The sequence below is a fragment of the Sorex araneus genome, chromosome 1 (assembly GCF_027595985.1).
Source record: "Sorex araneus isolate mSorAra2 chromosome 1, mSorAra2.pri, whole genome shotgun sequence".
In the NCBI taxonomy this organism is placed as follows: domain Eukaryota; kingdom Metazoa; phylum Chordata; class Mammalia; order Eulipotyphla; family Soricidae; genus Sorex; species Sorex araneus.
The window spans coordinates 41,742,590-41,764,818 of record NC_073302.1 but is presented as its reverse complement, the minus strand read 5'-3'; the positions used below and the strand labels follow the sequence as shown (position 1 = coordinate 41,764,818).

The 22,229-nt window shown below is 39.8% G+C and overlaps 1 pseudogene; it reads left to right on the top strand.

The window, feature by feature from the left end:
• The first annotated feature begins 328 nt into the window (after positions 1-328).
• Positions 329-22,229, top strand: part of LOC101556489 (S-phase kinase-associated protein 1-like) — a 48,970-nt pseudogene continuing 27,069 nt past the window's right edge.

Here is a 22,229-nt window from a genome sequence, read left to right as displayed (position 1 = left end):
ATCTATTATGTTGTATATCTTAAGCTAAACCATGTTACAGATCAGTTATTATCTTAATATTGGAAGAAAAAGTGGGTAGGTTGGTAAACTTGTCTTAGTTTTGTACATATAAGACAGAGACTATTGGCAGGAAATTTCAATAGTTTAGTAAAATTAGGACACTTTGAGATCACTTTTGCAGAATATAACTTTGAACTTTCCCCCCAGTGAGAAATGTATTGTAGGAACAATTTGCTTACCTGGAGTCACAGTTCACTGTGAAGTTCCAGTTTATTTACAACTTCAGAATTATAAGTGAATCAAGCTCACCGTGAGATTGGTCGACTGCATGGATGTAATTGTCTCTTTGGGAGAGTCTTTGGCACTTTATGCGGTAGGTCTCCCAGAGGACAGCAAGGAATCTACCCTGGGGAAGACATCAGGCAAAATTTTAAATATTAGAAAATTTTTGGCCAACATATTCAAACTAATAATAACAAAGGTAAAGCTAAGTTAATGAAATAGAAAAGGCGTTGGGATTTCATTTTTTTTAACTTTTTAATATAGAGGGCAGGAGGATTAATTAGGTTGTTTTTGTAAAGCACTTTAAAGATAAATTGCGCTGTTAAGTTGCCAACATTCATTGTTATTATGTTTATTTGCTGTGTCCTACATAAATATTTAATGGTTACCCTGGGAAAGTAACTCAGATTTAATCTATCATCCTTTTTCTTGTTAGAGGATAGTCTGCAACAGCTAAAATTTCCCCTGCACTTACTTTTTTTTAACAATATCTCCAAGATAACTTCCTATGGCCAAGCAATCATCTACAAACAAATCATTAATTTTTAAATCTCCTTTAACAATGAGGACCACCTAATATGGTAAAACCCACAAGTTGGCATTCCTTCAAGAAAAGAGTTGAGTTTCCTCAGCACACTGTGATCAGAATCACATTGGTTACTGACTAGATGAGCATTTTAATAAAGAAGAAATAATACGAGTTCTGACTCATTCATTTCTTTCAAAGTATTACTAACCACGGCACATGCCTGATTTCTAGAAATCCAAGTTCTGAAAATTAAGAGAAGATGCCACTGACGTCACCCAAAATGAGACTTGTCCACTACCACGTTTTATGCCCCACTAATTAATCTCTTAGGTGAGAAGGGAGAAAAAGGAGGACCAGCAGCTCTTTTCATTGTATTTTTAACTCTTCACTGAAATCAGCATCAACCCCAGGTTCCGGTCAGGGCTCTCAGCCCTGCTACATAGAGGATCCAGAGGATCCCTGGCTGCTTCTTCCTCATCTGCATGTCCTGGACCTCTTCGTGCAGCTTGGCGGATGAGTCTCTTGGCCTCTCACGGCAGCAAGAGCAGATCCGCGCTCTTCCAGAGCATCTGGCACGGGAAGGCGGAAGGGCAGAGAGCCAGTGGATAATCCTGGGCAAGTAAGGCTGGCAGAAAAATGACAGGAAGTGAGCAAGGGAAGATGATTAGGAGCTACACAGTGTACACAGTCACCCCTCACGGGTCACAGGATGATAGTGTGCCTGTCACATTTGATGGACAACTTGGGAACAGAGAAGTGGCAAAGCCTTAATACGTTTTCAAAAGTTGCCAGGAAAACTCTGTGTCTCTAATACACTGCATCTGAATCCAGGCAGTTCAGAACTGCCGATTCAAGATACACGGGGTTAATTCAAAATCCCTAGAAAATTTCCTTCTCAGCTGAAACGTTTTTGTTTTGCTTTTTTAGTTGTTCGGGGGCCACCCCCGGTGATGCTCAGAGATTACTCATGGCTCAGCAGTCAGGAATTACTCCTGGCGGTGCTCTAGAGACCATATGAAATAGTGGGGATCGAACCCCAGGTGAACTGCATGCAAACCCTATCCACTGCATTATGGCTCCATCCCCTCATCTGAAGGCTTAATTCATCTTTTTTGGTGGAGTGGCCCTGGCTGGGAGGTAAAGGCCCAAACAAATAAAAGGAGCTACTCTTTGCCCCAAAAACAGCCACCTCTGTTGCCTCAAGCAAACCAGAAAATCAGCCTAACCTTTCCCTAGAAAATTTCTCACAAGAGGCAGAATCAGGTTACAGTCAGTGTTGACCACACAAAGACTCACCCTATATTCCCAAGACATGTGATCTTACAATTAAGTTCATTCTTAGAGGAGCAGGTTTCTTGTGCAGGTTAAAGAGCCAGTACTATGCCTTTTAAAGAGCCATGATCCCTCAAAGGCTTGCAGTAGTACGCAAGGTAAACTCTATAGCCTACAAAACAAACTGACTTAGAACATGGGCTCTGTCACTTAAGAACTATGTGACACCAGGTAGCAAACATTTCTGATGCTCAATTGCTCAATTGCAAAATTTGGAAGTTGGATCCTGATTCTTAAATGCCAGTTATTGCCATATTTTCACCCTAAAATGCAATGATATTTCATGCAAAAACTGAATTTAGTGTGAAAGGAAAAAATGGTTAACAAGCTAACAAAAAAAATTGCTAGGGAAAGGGTCCATATTTATTCATATTATTAAGCATCACTTTATCCTTCAGTTCCATTGCCAAAAGTTAAGTGTATCTTTATCTTTGAGAATCTAAGATGTTTCTGACTTATTTACAAACATCTTCAGGTAGAACGTTTCCTTAAGAACCTGAACCCATGAGCTTGTGGATCACTTCAGTTTCAATAATGAACTTCCTGAGCATTCAGGGCTACTGTGTATGGTTATATAGGCAATGACAGCCTTTTTACCAAAAAACATAAGGTAAATACAAAAATACCTATTTCCTTAAATGAATCATGTATTTCTGTAAAGAAAGAAAAATTGCTGTTCATGAAAGCTACTGGAACTGTCTAGATAGATGATCAGTCCTAGCAGGATCAATGTGTGTATGTGAAACTTGATTAAGTCAACCTCACTTTACTTGGATGACCTTTCATAGTATTGGCTGATATTTTAATGAAAGAGTTGTTTGGAATAATAGACAAAGAACAGACAGTCTATAACAATGACAAACCCTTGGCATTAGAATACAAAACCAATTCCCAAATACTTGGAGGAGGGGACAGAAAGACTCAGAGGTGACATATGAAAAATGGCAGAGGGTAATGGGCATTTTGGTGGTGGTTAGATTAAGTAGTTTTTTATATATTGACCCATAAACTTTAACTGTCACTGTCACTGTCATTGTCATCCCATTGCTCATCGATTTGCTCGAGCAGACAACCAGTAAAGTCTCCATTGTAAAACTTGTTGTTACTGTTTTTGGCATATCGAATACGCCACAGGTATCTTGCTAGGCTCTGCTGTGAGGTCGAGATATTCTCAGTAGCTTGCTGGGCTCTCTGAGAGGGGCAGAAGAATCAAACCAGGATTGGCCGCATGCAAGGCAAACGCCCTACCTGCTGTGCTATCATGCAGCCCATAAAGTTTAGCACTATTATAAATACATAAGCTATAGTAAATTAAAAATTGTAAGTTGTTAGTGATAATAAACAGAATCATTTGGAGAAGAGGCACACCCGTGGTGCTCAGGGACTTTCTTAGCGCTGTGCTTAAGAATAATCCCTAGAAGTGCTTGGGGAATCATATGTGGTGCTAGGGATCAAACTAAAGTTGGTTACCTGCAAAAGCACCTTAGTCTTTGTGCTATCTCTCTGCAGTCCCAAATCTAATAATTTTGCCTGATAAGGAAGTTGCATCAACTTTATTGGATTTAGACATGTATTTGTTCTGTTGGATATTCCATTGTTGAATGATGAACAAATTGTCTACAGGAATTTTGAAATCCCATTTTTTCCCTCTAAATTATATATGTCATTATTCAAAGTTCATAAGTCTGGAAGAAATATTTTCTGCAAAGTAACATTCAATCACTACTTTTACAAAATTATTTCTAATAGAACACATCTAACTAATCATAAACTATTGTATACTATTTGCAATCTGTTTTGGAAAAGATCACTAAAATTAAGTCTACTGAAGAAATAGCCTTTTTAAGCAGTTTGCTAATTTGTTCTTAGATTTATTAAAATGATACACCAGTGCATATGTGAGATTAATAAATACAATGATCTAGATTTAATTTAAACAATATCACTAATTTTCTATTATCCTGAAAAAAATCACCTAAATTATTGGATATTAACATATATTATCAGATATTTCTGTTGCTTTTAATTTTAACTATTAATTTTTAAACAGTGTGAAATATCTTTTCATTAATCATTCACCAAATATTGATGCTTTTCATAAGATGGACCTCTAGGTTTTGCAGACCTTTTTGCAGACCACATTAAGGACTGTCACACACTGTCAACTTCCTTCCATAAAGTTCAAGCCAATATACATCGCTACAAGAAGAATATAAAAGCACCAATATTCTCATATTCTTGCAATGCTGAATTGTTAAAGGATGTTTCTCAATAAAATCAGTATCTCAAAGATATATCTGCATTCTCTATTAACTGCAACCTTATTCACAATAGCCAAGGTATGAAAACAATTTAAAAGACCTCAATGGATGAGTGCATAAAGAAAATAAGATAGAAAATGTAAAACACAAGCCATAGAATATTATTTCAGCACTTTTTAAAAAATACACATACAACAATATGCTATATAATTTTACTTCTATGTGAATTTTTTAAGTGTCGTTACTATAGAGATAAGATAAAATACAATGGTGATTTCCAGGAGCTGAGGAAGAGAGGAGAGGGCATACAGATTAAGGAATAAATTTAAGTTTTGGTAATGATCGTTAATAGTACAGTGTTATATACTTGAAAGTTCATAAGAGTAAATCTTTTGTTTGGTTTGTTTATTTGAGGGCCACATCCAGTGGTTCTCAGGGATTCTCCTGGGTATGTGCTTAGGGTTCACTCTTTGTGAGCACCAGGGGACAAGGAATTGAACCCAGGTGTGCCTTTGCAAGGCAAGTGCCCTATCTACCCTATTATCTCTCCAGCCCCATAAGAGTAGATCTTAAGTGTTCTCACCACACACACACACACACACAAAGTCAACTATGTGAAATGATATTTGTATTAATTATTTAATTTTGATTATTATTCCACTGTGTATATGCATACCAAGTATTACATTATGTAGTAGATATATAAAATTGGGCCAGAGAGATAGCACAGCGGTTAAGGCATTTGCCATGCATGTAGCTGACCCCAGTTCCTTAGTTAAATCTTCTGCCAGGGCACATGACACCAAACACCACTAAGAGTAATTCTTAAGTGCAGAGCCAGGAGTGAGTCCTGAGCATTACCAGATAGGGCCCAATACCCAAAAATAAGTGCACATATACACACAGAAACACACACACACACACACACAGACACAAAATTGTATTTAAGCCATTCCTCAATAAAGTTGGGGAAATATTGCTGTCAGTCAGTTTAATAGTTCCTGTAAATCTATAGTGGGTCAGATCCTGGCAATAGCTTCAAGAAATTCAGCCTAGTAGAAGAATTAAAATTGAAACCAGCCCAAAAGTAATTAAAATCTGGACTCAAAATTAAAACTGACAAACACTTCTGGGTTTGGGCTGCTGAGAATGTGAAAAATACTTCTCTCATTTTGTTCTTCTCCCAATACCTACACTGGAAAATCAGTTACAGACTGAACCCTTATTCTTTAGATTTATGAATTCATTGTAGTATGTCTCAGAGGAGCAGCCCACAGAGAAATTCATTAACCATCTTGGTACATACCAGGCTGCAAACTGCCCTTTCTAAAAGAGCAGTTTAGACTTTCCTGTTTTGGCATACAAGCTGTCCCTTGTCCTCAACTAGACACTATGGCTCTCTAGGACATTATCTCCAACTTGCTAGAGTGTTGCATAATAGAGCACTTTCTCTACCTGTCATCTTGTTTCTCAATATGCTACTATCAAATCACAAATGAGTAAAATAATTGATAAGTAATCAAGCAAATAAGTATAATGGATTAGGTTAAGATAGACAAAATTAATGTTGGTGAAGGAAAGACAAGGGAACTTCCTGAAGAGCAGAAAAGCGTGAGTTACAACTAATTACATCATTCAGCTGGGAATATCTATTTCTTTGAAAAAGATCTTCTAGATATTAAAAATGTATTCCTGGAAAATATTCTTTTAAATGTCATAAAACAGATAAAGACCAGACATACCGTTTCCAAAAGTTGGCCAACTTTTGAGTAGAAGCCAAACAGAACTTTAATCAACTTTTTGTGCCAGCCAAGGAAAAGAATCTTAACAACCCTGGGCTGAATCCAAGCCTTGAGATGAGCATGTGATGGCAGATTCAGATATTTGACCCAGTGGAGCACTTTCTGCTTTTCAGAGGCAGCCTGTAAGCAGAATTAGAAGGGCTTGCTAAATGTTGTTTGGTAAAAGGTATTGCCTTTTATAAGCCTTTTACAATCAGAAAAACTAACAACTTGGAAATAATGCAAGCACATTAATATCAAAAAATTTCAATGCATCTTAGAAATTTAATTACTGTTAAAAGAACAAGTCTCATTCAAATAAATTTAGAGATCAAATTGACTTTCTTAAATGATTCATGAACCAAGCAGCATTCCATCTTGGAAATACAAATTTCCACAAGGATGTGCATGAATGGAAGGTTTTTAACAGTTAGAAAGAGACAAGGGCATGATTATCGGTAACAAATAAATAAATAAATGATAAAAAAAAGACTATTTCAGTCAAGGCCACGATTTCTCAGGGGACTATGGGGTAAGGGGGTTTCTTACCATTAGACTACCTCACCGTTGCTAAACAGGAGCCTCCAGATGGCTTGGTTTAGTTTTCCATTTTAGAGAGAATCTGAAATTGCTATTAGGTTAGATATTAAGCCTTGGCAGCACTCACACTATCAACAACTCCATCTGGGGGCTATTGTTCCCTTTTTCAACACTACAAAATGTTGGTGCAAGTTGAGTAAAGGCATGAAGTTATAATCAGCAGGCCTCTCAAGGCTACAGCAGTAAACGGCGCCAAAAACATTGAAAGAAAACATAGCGCAAAACCAAATTGAATAAAAAGGAAATTAAAGGACTGCCAAAAAAGCAAAATTAAGCTCTCTTGTTCTATCATCTTGCAGTTAATTTACCCCCATTACGCCGCTCTATTGTTTACCAGCAATTTTACCATTGGGATTTTAGTTGTTCTTTTAAAGGGTCGCCTCAAAAGCTCAGGGCAAATATGAGAGAACTGACCACCGAACTTGAAAGAATGCCCACCCCAAGTGCTGCTGTGTGAATTATCCTGCCCTAGGCTAGACTTCAAGAAGCAATGGCAAAAGCCTAAATATAGTTTTTAAATTCATTACTCAAGAAAAATGACTTGGCCTGGAGATTATTTTTTTAGGGGTCAAAAATCACAGATGAGGTAGTGGTCATGTTCTCTACCTTTTCTCGCTGATGTGAAGGCTCCTCTCTCGTCAGCCTTAGACGGAGCACCAGGACTTGAATTAAGCTGCAGAGTTCTGATGGAGAGATAGTTGTGGTTGATGTGGAAATTGCCAGTCTGTCACTGTCCAGACTATGCTGGAAGATTTAGGGATGGTGGATGAAGGAAAAAATGGTTCCGTTCCTTTCCCAACAGATTCTTCAGAGTGGCACCCACCACAGGCAGGCAGCCCCTTCTCTAAAGAATAATGAGAACAAAGAAAAGCAAACACACAATCTCCAGCTTTGGACCAAGAATTCCTGAAAGTGGATCAAGGGACATTTTTTGAACTTATTTAGGCTGCAAACAACTTAAACATCAAAGGTTTGCTTGATGTCCCATGTAAGACTGTTACCAATATGATCAAGGGGAAAGCACCCAAAGAGATTTGCAAGAGTTTCAATATCAAAAACATGCCTTTACTGAAGTAAAGGAAGCCCAGGTTTGCCAGGAGAACTCCTGCAGTGTGAAGAGCAGCAAAACACCACATCTGAAACTAACACTAAAGGATTGCTACAAAATACTAGGTGCACTGCTCTGTTTATAATTGTCAATATCAGACAAGCAGTAGAGAAATGTAGCGGTGAATCAACTGTATTAACAGAATATTGTCCTGACCACATGTATAGTTTGAAATAGAAACCAGACTTAAGATTTGAGTTCTTGGGGCTGGAGCAATAGCACAGCGGGTAGGGCGTTTGCCTTGCACGAGGCCAACCCAGGTTCGATTCCCAGGATCCCATATGGTCCCCTGAGCACCACCAGGAGTGATTCCTGAGTGCAGAGCCAGGAGTAACCCCTGTGCACCGCCAGGTATGACCCAAAAAGCAAAAACAAAAGATTTGAGTTCTTTTAGCATGATTAAAAGTTTCTCTTTTTTTTTCCTTGCTCTAAATGAAACTGAATTATAGACTCTCTATAGAAAGAGGCTCTGACGCTTTCTCTATCTATAATGTAATTTCTGCCCAGTTCATTGTCCAGTGAACTTCAATGACAAGTTGACAATGTCAGATGGCGCAGTCTGTGACTCCATGGTAGAGCACTGGCTTGCATGCATGAGGCCCTGGAATCATAGCCACTCTAGAGAAACAAAACAAAGGGCCAGAGATATAGCACAGGGGGTAAGACACTTGCTCTGCATGCGGCAGATTCCAGTTAGGTTCCCGGCACCAGCACCCCCTATGGTCATCTCAGCATCACCATGAGTGACCACTGAGCGCAGAGCCAGGAGTAGGTCCTGTGCACCCCTGGGTCTGGCCTAAAAGCAAAACCAAGCAAAACACACAAAGACTTCACAATACAAATCATAAAACAGTTTATTAATAAAAGCTAGCATTGAGGGGGCAGAGTGAAAGTACAGAGGGCAGGGTGTTTTTCTTGCAAGCAGCTGACCTGGGTTCAATCCCTCATTATTTTCAATCCCTCATTACTCAAATCATGAGTAACCCTCATTCTTTTCTCTGTTGTTATCCACAATCCCCTATGTCCCCCCAAGCACCACCAGGAGGAATTCCTGGGTGCAGAACCAGGAGTAATCCCTGAGCATCCATGGGTATGACCCAAAAAGCAAAAATAATAAAGAAAAAAAGAAAGAAAGAAAGAAAGAAAGAAAGAAAGAAAGAAAGAAAGAAAGAAAGAAAGAAAGAAAGAAAGAAAGAAAGAAAGAAAGAAAGAAAGAAAGAAAGAAAGAAAGAAGGAAGGAAGATAAAGCAAAAGCATGGAATGTAAAAGCACCTTGCAAAAAATTTTCTGAAATAGAATTTTTTTTAAATAACAGGTGTGATTTTAAAATCAAAGAGTTGAAGTGTGTACCTGCATGCACAGGGTCTCAAGTTTAATCTCCAGCAACAGGTGTATCCCCAACCCAGCACCCTCAATGTAATCCTGGGGGTCTCCATCAGTATATGCACTCCCTCAGACCTCTGAGCTTGAACACTGAGGCCCTATTCCTGTACAATAGGTGAGTTCTAACAGGAGTGGTCCCAGGTCTCTGAGCACTGCTTGGGAGCACTCAAAAAAAACAACAACTAAACAAAATCACCCAGAGGCCATACTCCCATAGAATGGCAGACAAACCTTCTGCTCAGACCCATATTAACACTGCCTTTCCTCCACACCGTGCAGTAGTGGCACAGTGTGTTCAGGGAAGATGACAAGGACCTCTGGCTATTTTGCAATTTTAGATCACTGAGATGAGGGAAGGAGGCAGGGACTCAAATATTAGACCAAAGTATTACAGCAGGCCTTGAGGGACGCTTCTAAGAAAGGAAAAGCTTCTCATTCATGAGAAGAGGCAAACTTCCAAAGGAAACCAAATAGTGAATTCTCAATCCAAATCATGAACGAGAAGAACGCAGTCTGGACGAAGGCTCTGCTTACCTCATCCTTCACACCTTTTGCCTAGGTTCCATCCCAGAAGGATAGGGGAAGAATAGAAAGACAAGAGTGAAACTGGGTTTAATTGAAAGATCCTCTGCTCACTGGAAGTTTGAAAGCCTGAGTTCTTATTGAAGTATAATCTCTGTCTCCATTTTTAGCTACACAGTTCCACATGGAATAACTTTCTTCCTGAGTCTCTCTTGGCAACTGAATGCAACCGAAAGAGACGCATTTGCTTAGCATTCTCTTGGACAAACAGATTGTGGGTGTGCTCTGGCACTCTGAAATAGTAACCCTCATTATTTTCTCTGTTGTTATCCACAAACTTTGACATCTTCCTGTCAGTAGCATTATACATGTAATTCATCAAAGCTTCAGTTCCAACATAAACTCCTCAAACACACCTCGCTTGTGAAGTATCCTCCCTGGCTTTCGTCTGTTATATCCCTTCAAGTTAACTTCCAGCTGACAGACCAACATTTTTTTTTCTTTTCTGTAACCATTAATCTTCACTGAAAAGCTGTTCAAATGCCTTCCAACAGCTTCAGGGGCAGAGTCTCCTGCTGGCACTAGTAACTCTCATAAATATGATTGGGATTGTGCATGTACATCAGGGAGAAATTTTTAACCCCAGAGAACATGAAAGAAACACTGGCAGTCTCATTCTGAGTATGAGCTATGCAATGGACCCACAGAGAGAACGTGTGTGCAGAAAATTAGTTAGCAATTGAGAGGGCAAACAGGTGTTCTGCCCAACTCTGCTTCTTAAAAGCAGTAAGAATGTCACACTTTATTGTGTCTTATTGTTACTTACTATGTCTCTAGTAAATGATAAAAACCCTGGAAGAGGCATCTTTGTGTGATTTATGAAGCATTTGGCAGAAAGGCATTCAGAAGATGTTTGCTAAATAGATGAATAGGTGAGTGGATACACAGGTGAAAAGATGAGTGGATCCATGAATAGCTTGTAAACTAATATTTTTTTATCCACATGCCAAAGGGAAAAGAGTTCTGGTGAAAACACCCCGTCCCCACAAATATTCCAAGTTTTTTTAAAAAAAGAGTCATCATATTATTTGTTTGTGTACCTATGTGTGTTTATCCCTCAAAGGTTCCCACATAATTTTCGTTACTGGTTTTTGGGGTGGGGTTGGGGAATCTCCCAAGCTATGCTCAGGGCATCTGGAGGCCACTCCTTGTGATACATGGTCAAATGGGCTTAGACCAGGTATGCAATGCTGCTAGGGCCTATGATGGACCAAGGCTCTGTGATGCTTAAGGGGCTCCAAAGTTATACCCAGTGTACTGAGTGAGCCATTTATTACCAGAGCTCAAACTCAGGGCCTTGAGTATCCAAGACACATTCTCCATCCCTTGGGCTCTCTCTCCATGTCGCTATGATTGGCTGATTTATAAATTTAAAATACTACTGTATTTTAGGGGCTGGAGCGATAGCACAGCGTGTAGGGCATTTGCCTTGCAAGCGGCCGACCCGGGTTCAATTCCCAGCATACCATATGGTCCCCTGAGCACCACCAGGAGTAATTCCTGAGTGCATGAGCCAGGAGTAACCCCTGTGCATCGCTGGGTGTGACCCAAAAAGCAAAAAGAAAAAAAATACTACTGTATTTTAAAAAAATCTTTATGTTACATGTCTTAAAAAATGCTAGGGCATTTACTAAAGAAGGTCTGCTTATAGAAAATAATGAGGAAAGGTTATTATGATATGGAGAAAAACATTTTTAAGAAATTGTGTCAAAAAGATACTACTACATTCTCTACAAATCATACTTAAGTTGACACTCAGCACATTTATATTAGAGCCTGAGGAAAGATAAAGCTCTTGTGGTAGAGAGATTATGAATTTAGAAGTGTGGAATTAAACATACTACATTTGACTATTCTAGTGAGAGCTGTATTCGAACAGAGAGAATGCCAGAGCATTTCTTCTGTTTTATTATTTCAATTTTATTCTCAGCAAGCTGGCTAACTGAACTCTTTGCTCTGTGATGGTTCTCGATAAACTTACCGAGTAATAAGCAGCCCAAAATCCCTATGCAAATTCCAGCCACTGACAGGACATTGGAACTGTTTCCCAGAGAATTCAAAATAAGTGTTGATTAACACCTTAAAGACTTTCATAAAAAAGATAAAAGATATCCAAGATCATAGGAGTAATTTATTTTATTTTTTTGTACTCACAGTGAAATGCACAGTTACAAAGTTGTTCATGATTGGGTTTCAGTCATAGAATGTAATGTGTCAATACCGGTCCCTTCACCACTGTACATTTCCCACCACCAATGTCCCCAGTTTCCCTCATGGCCCCTATGTCCTCCCCACCCTAAGACCCCAATGCCTGCCACTTTCCTTCTCTCTCTCTCTCTCTCTCTCTCTCTCTCTCTCTCTCTCTCTCTCTCTCTCCCCCCCCCTTTGCAATAAAGATGCTGAAAGGTTATCATGCATATCCCTTTAACCTACTTTCAACACTCAGTTCTTGTCCAGAGTGACCATTTCTAATAATTATTGTCATACTGGTTCCTTCTCTATCCTAACTGCCCTTTGCCCATACACATTTATGGCAAGCTTCAGAGGAGTTATTTTTATCTGAGACAGAGTAGAAATAAATTAACAGTAACAGAGATAAAAATTCCTCCAACTTTCAACAGTTCATCAGTAGATGCACACACACAGCTTAGAAAAAAGTAGACCTGAAAAAGGCAGCAGCCATTACCCAAATAAAACCCTTAGAAGAGAAAAAATTAGTATAGCATAGCCAAGATATAGGTAACAATATTTCAGAAGACAAGAATGGGAAGAATATTTTTTAAAGAAATACTAGACAAGAATTTTCCAAATTAATAGTAGACATGACACAATAAATCCATGAAGTCAGAGAAAATCAAGCATAATAAATATAAAATACTTGAAAATCTAGACCTGGGACCAGAAAGACAGTACAGTGAGTAAGGTGTTTGTCTTGTCTGAGGCCAATCCAGGTTCAATCCCTGGAGCTCCAAATGATCCTCCAAGACTGCCGAAAGTGATCCCTGAGCACAGAACCAAGAATGACCCCTGAGTACTACCAGGTGTGATACAAAAATCAAAAAAGAAAATAAAACAATTTAGGCCTCTTATATTCAAGGTGGACTGGATCGATAGCATAGCAGGTAGGGCATTTGCCTTGCACACGACCAACCTGGGTTCAATTCTTCCGTCCCTCTCGGAGAGCCCAGCAAGCTACCGAGAATATCCCACCCACATGGCAGAGCCTGGCAAACTACCCGTGGCATATTCGACATGCCAAAAACAGTAACAAGTCTCACAATGGAGACGTTACTGGTGCCCACTCGAGCAAATCAACAAACAATGGGACGACAGTGCTATATTCAAGGTACTAAGAACAAAGACAATGAGAAATTCCTAAAGACAACCAAAGATTAAAGAAACATCACACAGAGGACTAAAGGGAAAAAAAATAACAAACTTCTTGTTAAAATATTTAAGCTAATGGGGCTAGCGTGATAGCACAGCGGATAGGGCGTTTGCCTTGCACACGGCCGAGCCGGATTTGATTCCCAGCATCCTATATGGTCCCCCAAGCACTACCAGGAGTAATTCCTGAGTGCAGAGCCAGGAGTAACCCTGAGCAACGCTGGGTGTGACCCAGAAAAGAAAAAAATTATTTAAGCTGGTGGGGCTGGAGCAATAGCACAGCAGGTAGGGTGTTTGCCTTACACGCGGCCGACCTGGGTTCGATTCCCAGCATCCCATATGGTCCCCTGAGCATGGCCAGGGGTAATTCCTGAGTGCAGAGCCAGGAGTGACCCCTGTGCATCACTGGGTATGACCCAAAAATAAAAAAAAAAATTAAGCCGGTGGGGGTATGGTGCTGCCTACAGGTCAACCTGTACCTGCGGGGCAAGTGCATCAGCAGCCTGATAGTGCCTTCAGGCTTCCTGATACCCCAAAATTGCCGCTGTGCCTATGGCCAGATCCCAACATCTTAGGACCAAGTTTACTAAGAAATTAAACGGCCAAAATTAGGCATGTGGGAGCCACACCCACAAACCACCTCCGGCTCAGCTATACGAGCTCATTTATTGGCCTTATTTCAGAGGCCCAGAGATAAATCTTGAAAGAGATCCAAAGCCACCGTTAATCTCGGACTTGCACATGGCTGAACAGACTGGGATAAATTGGAGTGGGTCGGCTTGGCCTGGTGGTCCACCCAAGTAGAGTCCCGGCAGCCACTTGCTTCCACAAACCAAAATCAGCTCCGTATCCCCAGCCTGACTCCACCTTCTCAGGACAAACCTCACCAAGATATAATCTTCTGAAAAGTTTGTAATGTGGATCTTACCGCATCAACAGCCCTGACCCAGAGACACAGCAGCAAGTCCCAGAAGACACTACAGCACCAGAGATGTCTCCGGGCTCCATACTGAGCCAATGTCACTGGGGCACCCCAGATGGAGCATGTGCAGTCTCCCTGCCTACTCCAGATAGAATCCCGATGACCAAGACCTTCCACAAGCAAGGTCCAGGCATATGGGTTTCAGGACTGAATCTTCAGGCCGCATAGCTGCAGAGGACCCGGGCTGTCCATCCCTGGGTCCGTGCCCACCCAGAAGACTGGCTGTCACACCCACAATTTTCCTCTGGCCTCCATCTTAGTGCACCAACAGCCCTGGTCTAGAGACTCCCAATTGAATCCCAAAATGGATTAGTGCCATACAGAGATGTCTCTGGAACCCCATCATTTACAATAGTATCTGTGCGAGCTCTCATGATATTCAAAATAAACAATGGAAAATAAATTATCTAGCATCTGCCCCTGGCGGGTAGGCTTGAATGGTGGTGGGAAATTTCAAGCAAAACATAATGCCCAAAATTAGAGAGAGAGTATTGGGGAAATTGTCTGCCATAGAGGCAGGGTGAGGACTGGGATGTGGGTGGTGGAAAATGTGCACTGGTAGAGAGATGGGTGTTCCATATTGTATGGCTGAATCTCAAATATGAAAGTTTTGTAAATCTATCACATGATGACACAATTAAAAATAAAAGTAATGTCAAATTCATGACCAATTCAATCAGTTTAATCAATGGCTGAACAAATAGCAGTAATCCTACATTATTAAATATATATATATATTTAAGCTGGAATTATTGTTTTTTGTTAAGGCCTGAGCTTATATGGATAAGGAATGTTGAGACAGGTCTCTGGGACACTGGTGGAGGAAGCAGACTCTCTGGTGATGGATGCAGCATTAAAATTATATATGCATGAGGGGCTGGAGAGATAGCACAGCGGGGAGGGCGTTTGCCTTGCACGCGGCCGACCCGGGTTCAAATCCCAGCATCCCATATGGTCCCCTGAGCACGGCCAGGGGTAATTCCTGAGTGCAGAGCCAAGAGTAACCCCTGTGCATCGCCAGGTGTGACCCAAAAAGCAAAAAAAAAAAATTATGTATGCATGAAAAGTATGATTAACAGTATTGTAAATTCCTTTATCTCAATAAAAATAGCTTTTAAAAAAGAAATATTCAAGCTAGAATATGCCATTTGGGATCATAAAAGAAAACTACCAACCCAGAATTCTATATTCAGCAAAAAAAAAATTTTTAATTATGAAAAATAAATATTTTCATGCCAAACCTAGAAAAATGTATTATTATAACACTTATTCTACCGGAAATTTTAAAGTTCTTTAGGTAGAATAATATATTGACTAAAAATTGATTTACAAAAAGTGAAATAAAATAATGCTAAAATAAATATTTTCAACTATGCTAAAGCTGCAATAGTGCCAATTCATGCAATGTGGGTAGCATTTGAAAAGCTTTTTTAAAATGAGATCATACTGAGACTTAAACCTGAAAGCTTTGTAACCTTTTTCATGGTGATTCAATAATAAAAAAAAGAGAGAGATCATAAAGATAATTCAAAGGTTAAAACACTTGCTTTGACTTAAACTGTGAGGACTTTGTGATAAAGAATCCTTATTCTTCTTGGAAATCTTGCTTAAAGAGATGCTTCCCATGATCTAGGAGCATCCCTGCCTGTCCCTCCTGTCATTTCCCTTACCTTAAATAAAATATGTTTGAATTTGGAAAACAAAACAAAACAGCCACTTGCTTTGCATGTAACCAAGCCCAGTTTGATTCCTGGCACTGCATACGGTATCCCAAATACCACCAGGAAGTAAAGTAGTTTGTTTAATGGTATGTATATACATATATATGTGTGAAATCCCATCAACAGCCAAGATCCAGAGACTATAACACAAAGTTCCATTTGCCACAACATGACCTCTTGTAGTCTAGTTCTCCCTCTTGGAGAACTTGGCAAGCTACCGAGAGTATCCTACCCGCACGGCAGAGCCTGGCGAGCTCCCGTGGTGTATTCATATGCCAAAAACAGTAACAATGGTGGGTCTCATTCCCCTGACCCTGACAGAGCCTTCAATGCAGCACCATTGGGAAGGACAAGTAAAGCGAGGCTTCTAAAATCTCAGGGCTAGGACGAATGGAGAAGTTACTGTGCCTGCTCGAGCAAATCGATAAACAATGAGATGTTAGTGATACGGTGACAGTGATATATCTTCAACACACACATATAAAGATAGATAGATAGATAGATAGATAGATAGATAGATAGATAGATAGATAGATAGATGATAGATAGATAGATAGATAGATAGATAGATAGATGATAGATAGATAGATAGATAGATAGATAGATAGATAGATAGATAGATAGATAGATAGATAGATAGATACACACATATGAGGGTAGATGCAACAGCCAAAGAGACACAAAAGATAAAGTACATGTCTGGCATACTCTAGGCCTCTAATCAATTCCCAGCACTGCTAAGTATAGCATTGTTGGCTCCTGGGCACTGCCAGGTGTGATCCGAGAAACCCTCGGCATTGCACTGGGCATCAAATTCTTATTCAAACACTAAACAGTCAAGCTCATACTGACTGGGGTGGTCCCTTTTTTTTAAGAGAGAGAGAGAGTAGAGAGAGAGAGAGAGAGTGAGTGAGAGAGCACAAACATTATACAAATGAAACATGGAGTAACTATGTTTTACTGAACAAAGTAAAATATAGGGACCAGTCTTCAGGGTAAATATGGAATTATAATGGTAAAAAAAGGTCAATCCTCCAATAATATATAATAATTTGTATATGTACCTAGGAACAGAGCTTCAAATATATGAGACCAAAATACTGGAAATGAAAGAAGAAATAAACAAATCCACTATAATAATTGAAAACTTCAGTACTCACCTCAGTGAGACAGTAAGTACACACAAAAATCATTACTATTTTTTATTGAATCACTGTCAGATAAACCCTTACAAAGTTGTTGATGAAAATCATTGCATTTATAGAACCTCATGAGGTTCTATAACCAACTATTAACCAACTGTTAAATCTTAAAATAACAAAGAACATTCTACTGAACAGCAAAATGGTTTTTTTCTTTTGTGCAGCTGAAACATACACGAAGAGAGGTAATAGTCTGGTCAAAAAACAAACATCAGCAAATTTAGAATAGAAAACCATACAGAACATTATCACCAAATGAGGGCAAACTTAGGATCCTACTGAATCTTTGTTGACTAGGCTAAGAGGAGACCTGTGTTTTAATTTGAGTTAATGACAAAAGTGTGATATCTTGGGGCCAGAGCAAGAAACACAGGGGGTAGGGCACTTGTGCACACCAGCCTGAATTCAATCCCCCAGGATCACGTATGCCCTCCCCCCATCCTGATAGGAGTGATCTCTGAGCACAGAGACAGGTGTATGCCCTGAGTAACACGTTTAATATCTAGTTGCAGTTCTTATTTCCCTTACAGAGAGATCCAGATTTCCTTTGGGTTTTCATTCTGTGTTTGTTGCTCTTTCCTGGGTGTGGGCTTCTGCACCCAGGATCTCGAAGAACTTTCACTGTGTCATTCCTTGGCTCTGAAATGCCTAAATTATCTGCCTTGTAAAATCCAACCTTAGGAGATTTTTTAATGTTATGTTTTGTTACATTAAGTTAGATAATATCAAGTCATGTATCATATCATACCATATTAAGCCATACTAAAATAAGAGAGGATAAAGAAATCTAACTAGAGTAAGGTAATACTACAAAAATGTAGCTATCAGTAAAGTTGATGACTTAAGTATGAATAACTTCAATCATAAAAAATAGGCACTAAGAAACACTCTATCTAAGTCAAAATGAGATAAAAATCTAAAATAAGTTCAAATGGAGAGTGGCCCAGGAACATAGGTGGAGGGAAGTTGACACTGGTGGTAGAATTGGTACTAGAACATTGTATGCCTAAAACTCCATTTTATTTTATTTTATTTCTTCTTGGGTCACACCCGGCGATGCTCAGGGGTTACTCCTGGCTCTGCACACTGGAATTACTTCTGGAGGTGCTCAGGGGACCATATGGGATGCTGGAAATCGAACCCAGGTTGGCCGCATGCAAGGCAAACACCCTACCCACTGTGCTTTCACTCCAACCCCTAAAACTCTATTAAGAACAATTTGAACCATAGTGCCTTAATAAATAATAATAGTAATAGAAAAAATAAGACAGGGTAAGTGATGCATAAAAAGGCAAGAAAAAACAGAAAAATTTAAAAACAGAAAAAATAAATAATAAACTTATACACTATTACATCAAGCACTGCACTGTACTGTCACCCGTTGTTCATTGATTTGCTCAAGCAGGCACCAGTAACATCTCCATTGTGAGACGTGTTGTTACTGTTTTTGGCATATCAAACACACCACGGGGAGTTTGCCAGGCTCTGCCATGCAGACGAGATACTCTGGGCAGCTTGCTGGGCTCTCTGAGAGGGATGGAGGAATCGAAACCGGGTCAGTTGCGTGCAAGGCAAACACCCTACCTGCTGTGCTACCGCTCCAGTCCTACTATTACATCAAAAATTAAGTAAATCTAAATGGTCTAAATACATAATTAAAAGACAAATATTGATAGTTTTGTCTTTGAAAATGACCCAGGGTATAAAAAATAAACACTTCATTATAACTAATTTAGTATAAAATAATTTTAGAATATATACCAATGACTGAGAAATAGCTCAAAAAGTTAGCGTGCATGCCTTGCACATGCAGAGATCATAAATTCTTTTTTTTTATTTTTTGAATCACCATGAGATACAGTTACACTTCATGACTGGTGTACATCCCTCCACCAGGGTACACTTTCCACCACCAGTGTCCCTAGCATCCCTCCTGCCACCCCCACCCCACCCCACCCTCTATGCCTCTCTATGGCACACAATTTCCTTTTAACTCTCTAATTTGGGGGCATTATGGTTTGCAATACAGGTACTGAAAGGCCATCAAGAGATCCTAAATTCTGTCCCCCACAGCACATTGTCACCCAAATTCTGCCCAGATGGTTCTAGTGGTGATCAAGCACCAAAAGGCCTAAGTAGCATCATGTCACAGGCACTGAAAAGAACCTGCCCAGAGGTGGGGGCAAGGCAGGAGGGAAACTAGGGACACTGGTGGTAGGAAATGTTACACTGGTGAAGGGAGAGTATTGGAACATGTTATAACTGAAATCCAATCATGAACAACTTTGTGTGTATCTCATTGTGATACATTTTTTAAAAAATAACCAAAAATTTTAAAAATATATATAATCTGCAAAATAAGTGAAATGAGAACTGATAGGTTAAGATATTGACAAACACACAATTATAACAGAGACTTCAATGCTCATTTCTCAACAATTGATAATACTGTTACCTAAATTATCATAAGAACGTAGAAAATGTTAACACCATCAACTAAAAGAATCTAACTAACATTGCAGAACACTTCACACCCCAACAGTAGAGAATAGATTTTTTTAAGTAAAGAATGATGTCAGCATACACTAAAGCATCTGTTTTATCTATCACACTTTCCCTGACATTTTCAAGCAGAAAAAGTAATAAGTACTTGTTAATTATAAACAGGAAAGTAATGTAAATCTAATCTTGTCAACTCTTCTACAATTCCAAACGTCATCTTATGGGAAGATCTGTTCTCCACAGAAAAGAATGAATATTCTTTGTAGCCTGGTTAGTAGCAGAGAGAAGGAGGGAGTTGGAATAGCGGACTAATCTTAGCGTTTACTGTCTTATGTTTAGGGGGACTTTAGTACCCAAAATAATTGGACTGGAATTCCATTCTTGATGCTTATTGACTGCCTCTGAGGTTTACATTCTTAGATTCTTTAACCTCCCATACCCTTGTATGCATAATGGGGATAAAAATAGATGCGGTTTTATTAGCATTCCTTTTGTCTGTTCAAGGTCTGGACAGTTTTTCACATCTTGTCTTAGGATTCGTTCTTTTCTACCTTGTGCAGATTAACAAAAGCAAAATGGAGAAAAAAAATCACACCTGGAAGTTAAATGTTATACAGATCTCACTAAGAAAAAAGATGAAGATAGCAGTTAAAAGATAAGCAAAGAACATGAACAAAAAGGGGAAAGAAAGGGAAAAAATAAAAACTCAAAGGGTGGGATTCCCAAACCCCCCCCAAGCACCCTGTGCCCCCCAACCCGCTCTCCCCACCACCCTGCTCACTCCCTAACGCCTGATCTGCCACTCAGGTACTCGCCCCACCTGGAGCCCCGCCTACCTGACAGGACACGAACCAGCACCAGGGGAATCCCAGGGTCCCAAGAGGTTACTGGGAGAGTGGCCTCTATCTCAGGGGGCGAGGCCTGTATCTCAGGGGCGTGGCCTCAAAGGGGTCGTGGCTTCCTGCCAGAGTGGAGGTTGCTAAATTTTCCTTTTAGGGCACAATCTGTATAACCTATTTCTTTGAAAATCACCTGGCTATCTCTATCACTCTATGCCAAATAGTCCATTAGCTTATCCTACACTCACAAAAACTGTCAGTGAACAATAGAAGCTGCACAAACCCTTCATAAAGAGAGCATCACCTTAAGTCTTCACTAGAGGCCCCACATAAACTTGGAGAAGTGCCAGAGCATGAGGAAGTATTCTAGAACAGGAACAAGGCTACCATCATCAATTTAGATTCCCCCCCGAAGCAAGAGGGAATAGGGATAGACAACTAGAAAGGTCTAACTCTATACTTCCATAAAAACTCAAAGGGAAGAAAAAAACATACATGTATATACTTCAATTTTATTGAAAGTAATTACGCTAAAAACATAAACAAAAAAAATTATATTCTTACCCTGGCAACCAAAGAATCAAAAAGCTTATTGCCAACTACAAAGAACTAAATGAAGACCAGGACCTTTGAATAGTGCAGATGTTAGTTACAGTTTAGATTTATCAAGTGTTTGTTGGACATGAAATGACCCATATGCTAAAATCTTCAAGTGGCCAGGTGGATTCATTCCCAAATTCAGGCCATCGTGAGGAGGCTGATTTATAAATCTGTATATCTAAAGGTCCAGGAGGATCACACCATGGTTTGGAAGCTCGTCCCATGTGCTGGGGGAAAAGGCAGTTGGGATGGAGAGGGGACCACTAAGAAAATGGTGATTGGAGGGATCGCCCAGGTTGGGGGATATGTGCTGAAAGTAGGCCAAGGACCAAACACAATGACCTCTTAATATCTGTAACGCAAATCACAATGCCCAAAATTAGAGAGAGAGTAAGAAGGACTGTACCTGCCACAGAGGCAGGGAGTGGGGTAGGGTGAGGGTGGCAGGTGGGACAATAGGAACAATGGTGGTGGAAAATGAGTACTGGTGGAGGGACGGATGCTCGAGCATTCTCATGAAATGCAATCATGCAAGTTTGCAACTATATCTCATGGTGATCCAATAAAACTTTTTAATTATAAAAAAATCACTATATCACTATATCTAGGGTCCTTGGCATTTACCAAATGAAAAACTAAACCTGCAAAAGAAAAAAAAAAGAGGTTAATTGATAAATTATGGACACAAATTTTCAACCAAGGACAGCTCCTTATTTCGACAGTAAACCAATTTGATCTGAAATCCATGTGCACGTGAGCATGATCAATGTTTTGTTAATAAAAAATTGAGTCCAGGGGCTGGAGCGATAGCACAGCAGGTAGGGCGTTTGCCTTGCACCAGGCTGACCTGGATTCGAATCCCAGCATCCCATATGGTCCCCTGAGCACCGCCAGGGGTGATTCCTGAGTGAAGAGCCAGGAGTGACCCCTGTGCATCGCTGGGTATGACCAAAAAAAAAAATTGAGTCCAAATTAAGATCCAAACCACACCTCACTACCAGTGCCAGGCAAAATAGAGGGAAACCAAAAGGAAAAAAATTGCCTAAAACAGTTTACAAAGCTTCATTTACTGATGAAGGAAAAAGATTTTGCGTGGTGGCTGGAAAAAAAAATTTAAGCAATGGCCGAGAGGATACAG